This window comes from Osmia lignaria, unplaced genomic scaffold (genome assembly GCF_051020975.1).
Source record: "Osmia lignaria lignaria isolate PbOS001 unplaced genomic scaffold, iyOsmLign1 scaffold0051, whole genome shotgun sequence".
NCBI classification, from domain to species: domain Eukaryota; kingdom Metazoa; phylum Arthropoda; class Insecta; order Hymenoptera; family Megachilidae; genus Osmia; species Osmia lignaria.
In genome coordinates this window covers 65001-70000 of record NW_027478192.1, presented here as the reverse complement: position 1 = coordinate 70000, position 5000 = coordinate 65001, and positions in this window count along the sequence as shown.

Sequence of the window (5000 nt, the reverse complement as noted above, 5' to 3'; positions counted from 1 at the left end):
CGCCGTTGGAACTTTGAAAAATTTCGATGCGTCGCCAAAGTTCGTACTTTTCGATAAAATCTTCGTCCTATGATACATTTCGATCAAGAACTACATTGATCGTCATGAAACTGTTTTTTTTTTTGGGAGACGTGTACGCTCCTTTTCATAAAGGAGACTATCTTATTGCGAAAGTCAAAATCGCACGCTCTCACGGCGATTTGCCCCCGTATACGCCTGGGCGTAAGCCCGTGCGTCGCCGACCTAGCGGCCTGCCGATCGGTATTTAGAGGGAGGCACTTTGAAAGCAACACGCCGCTGGAACTTTGAAAAATTTCGGGGCGAAGCAATACGCCGCTGGGACTTTGAAATATTTCGGAGCGCACCTAAAGTTCGTTATTTTGGCTAAACGGAGCGAAAATCTGCATTTATACCATCACGGACGTTAGTTCAATAGCGTTTAACGATCGATCCACGGTACAGAATGCAAAAATATGATTGTTAAAATTTTCGACTAATCGGTTCTAAGAGGCGAAGCAATACGCCGCTGGGACTTTGAAATATTTCGGAGCGCACCTAAAGTTCGTTATTTTGGCTAAACGGAGCGAAAATCTGCATTTATACCATCACGGACGTTAGTTTAATAGCGTTTAACGATGGATCCACGGTACAGAATGCAAAAATATGATTGTTAAAATTTTCGACTAATCGGTTCTAAGAGGCGAAGCAATACGCCGCTGGGACTTTGAAATATTTCGGAGCGCACCTAAAGTTCGTTATTTTGGCTAAACGGAGCGAAAATCTGCATTTATACCATCACGGACGTTAGTTTAATAGCGTTTAACGATCGATCCACGGTACAGAATGCAAAAATATGATTGTTAAAATTTTCGACTAATCGGTTCTAAGAGGCGAAGCAATACGCCGCTGGGACTTTGAAATATTTCGGAGCGCACCTAAAGTTCGTTATTTTGGCTAAACGGAGCGAAAATCTGCATTTATACCATCACGGACGTTAGTTTAATAGCGTTTAACGATGGATCCACGGTACAGAATGCAAAAATATGATTGTTAAAATTTTCGACTAATCGGTTCTAAGAGGCGAAGCAATACGCCGCTGGGACTTTGAAATATTTCGGAGCGCACCTAAAGTTCGTTATTTTGGCTAAACGGAGCGAAAATCTGCATTTATACCATCACGGACGTTAGTTTAATAGCGTTTAACGATCGATCCACGGTACAGAATGCAAAAATATGATTGTTAAAATTTTCGACTAATCGGTTCTAAGAGGCGAAGCAATACGCCGCTGGGACTTTGAAATATTTCGGAGCGCACCTAAAGTTCGTTATTTTGGCTAAACGGAGCGAAAATCTGCATTTATACCATCACGGACGTTAGTTTAATAGCGTTTAACGATGGATCCACGGTACAGAATGCAAAAATATGATTGTTAAAATTTTCGACTAATCGGTTCTAAGAGGCGAAGCAATACGCCGCTGGGACTTTGAAATATTTCGGAGCGCACCTAAAGTTCGTTATTTTGGCTAAACGGAGCGAAAATCTGCATTTATACCATCACGGACGTTAGTTTAATAGCGTTTAACGATCGATCCACGGTACAGAATGCAAAAATATGATTGTTAAAATTTTCGACTAATCGGTTCTAAGAGGCGAAGCAATACGCCGCTGGGACTTTGAAATATTTCGGAGCGCACCTAAAGTTCGTTATTTTGGCTAAACGGAGCGAAAATCTGCATTTATACCATCACGGACGTTAGTTTAATAGCGTTTAACGATGGATCCACGGTACAGAATGCAAAAATATGATTGTTAAAATTTTCGACTAATCGGTTCTAAGAGGCGAAGCAATACGCCGCTGGGACTTTGAAATATTTCGGAGCGCACCTAAAGTTCGTTATTTTGGCTAAACGGAGCGAAAATCTGCATTTATACCATCACGGACGTTAGTTTAATAGCGTTTAACGATCGATCCACGGTACAGAATGCAAAAATATGATTGTTAAAATTTTCGACTAATCGGTTCTAAGAGGCGAAGCAATACGCCGCTGGGACTTTGAAATATTTCGGAGCGCACCTAAAGTTCGTTATTTTGGCTAAACGGAGCGAAAATCTGCATTTATACCATCACGGACGTTAGTTTAATAGCGTTTAACGATCGATCCACGGTACAGAATGCAAAAATATGATTGTTAAAATTTTCGACTAATCGGTTCTAAGAGGCGAAGCAATACGCCGCTGGGACTTTGAAATATTTCGGAGCGCACCTAAAGTTCGTTATTTTGGCTAAACGGAGCGAAAATCTGCATTTATACCATCACGGACGTTAGTTTAATAGCGTTTAACGATGGATCCACGGTACAGAATGCAAAAATATGATTGTTAAAATTTTCGACTAATCGGTTCTAAGAGGCGAAGCAATACGCCGCTGGGACTTTGAAATATTTCGGAGCGCACCTAAAGTTCGTTATTTTGGCTAAACGGAGCGAAAATCTGCATTTATACCATCACGGACGTTAGTTTAATAGCGTTTAACGATCGATCCACGGTACAGAATGCAAAAATATGATTGTTAAAATTTTCGACTAATCGGTTCTAAGAGGCGAAGCAATACGCCGCTGGGACTTTGAAATATTTCGGAGCGCACCTAAAGTTCGTTATTTTGGCTAAACGGAGCGAAAATCTGCATTTATACCATCACGGACGTTAGTTTAATAGCGTTTAACGATCGATCCACGGTACAGAATGCAAAAATATGATTGTTAAAATTTTCGACTAATCGGTTCTAAGAGGCGAAGCAATACGCCGCTGGGACTTTGAAATATTTCGGAGCGCACCTAAAGTTCGTTATTTTGGCTAAACGGAGCGAAAATCTGCATTTATACCATCACGGACGTTAGTTTAATAGCGTTTAACGATGGATCCACGGTACAGAATGCAAAAATATGATTGTTAAAATTTTCGACTAATCGGTTCTAAGAGGCGAAGCAATACGCCGCTGGGACTTTGAAATATTTCGGAGCGCACCTAAAGTTCGTTATTTTGGCTAAACGGAGCGAAAATCTGCATTTATACCATCACGGACGTTAGTTTAATATATTAAACTAACGTCCCGTGATGGTATAATGCAAAAATATGATTGTTAAAATTTTCGACTAATCGGTTCTAAGAGGCGAAGCAATACGCCGCTGGGACTTTGAAATATTTCGGAGCGCACCTAAAGTTCGTTATTTTGGCTAAACGGAGCGAAAATCTGCATTTATACCATCACGGACGTTAGTTTAATAGCGTTTAACGATGGATCCACGGTACAGAATGCAAAAATATGATTGTTAAAATTTTCGACTAATCGGTTCTAAGAGGCGAAGCAATACGCCGCTGGGACTTTGAAATATTTCGGAGCGCACCTAAAGTTCGTTATTTTGGCTAAACGGAGCGAAAATCTGCATTTATACCATCACGGACGTTAGTTCAATAGCGTTTAACGATCGATCCACGGTACAGAATGCAAAAATATGATTGTTAAAATTTTCGACTAATCGGTTCTAAGAGGCGAAGCAATACGCCGCTGGGACTTTGAAATATTTCGGAGCGCACCTAAAGTTCGTTATTTTGGCTAAACGGAGCGAAAATCTGCATTTATACCATCACGGACGTTAGTTTAATAGCGTTTAACGATGGATCCACGGTACAGAATGCAAAAATATGATTGTTAAAATTTTCGACTAATCGGTTCTAAGAGGCGAAGCAATACGCCGCTGGGACTTTGAAATATTTCGGAGCGCACCTAAAGTTCGTTATTTTGGCTAAACGGAGCGAAAATCTGCATTTATACCATCACGGACGTTAGTTCAATAGCGTTTAACGATCGATCCACGGTACAGAATGCAAAAATATGATTGTTAAAATTTTCGACTAATCGGTTCTAAGAGGCGAAGCAATACGCCGCTGGGACTTTGAAATATTTCGGAGCGCACCTAAAGTTCGTTATTTTGGCTAAACGGAGCGAAAATCTGCATTTATACCATCACGGACGTTAGTTTAATAGCGTTTAACGATGGATCCACGGTACAGAATGCAAAAATATGATTGTTAAAATTTTCGACTAATCGGTTCTAAGAGGCGAAGCAATACGCCGCTGGGACTTTGAAATATTTCGGAGCGCACCTAAAGTTCGTTATTTTGGCTAAACGGAGCGAAAATCTGCATTTATACCATCACGGACGTTAGTTCAATAGCGTTTAACGATCGATCCACGGTACAGAATGCAAAAATATGATTGTTAAAATTTTCGACTAATCGGTTCTAAGAGGCGAAGCAATACGCCGCTGGGACTTTGAAATATTTCGGAGCGCACCTAAAGTTCGTTATTTTGGCTAAACGGAGCGAAAATCTGCATTTATACCATCACGGACGTTAGTTTAATAGCGTTTAACGATGGATCCACGGTACAGAATGCAAAAATATGATTGTTAAAATTTTCGACTAATCGGTTCTAAGAGGCGAAGCAATACGCCGCTGGGACTTTGAAATATTTCGGAGCGCACCTAAAGTTCGTTATTTTGGCTAAACGGAGCGAAAATCTGCATTTATACCATGACGGACGTTAGTTTAATAGCGTTTAACGATCGATCCACGGTACAGAATGCAAAAATATGATTGTTAAAATTTTCGACTAATCGGTTCTAAGAGGCGAAGCAATACGCCGCTGGGACTTTGAAATATTTCGGAGCGCACCTAAAGTTCGTTATTTTGGCTAAACGGAGCGAAAATCTGCATTTATACCATCACGGACGTTAGTTTAATAGCGTTTAACGATGGATCCACGGTACAGAATGCAAAAATATGATTGTTAAAATTTTCGACTTATCGGTTCTGGATCACTGAAAAATCAAAAAAAATTATTAATTTTGATTAATTAAATTACATATGTAGTTTTATATTGTTATAGTCTCGTATTTGTTAATGTTTTGTCGTAAGAAAATGCAAAAATATCGTTTTA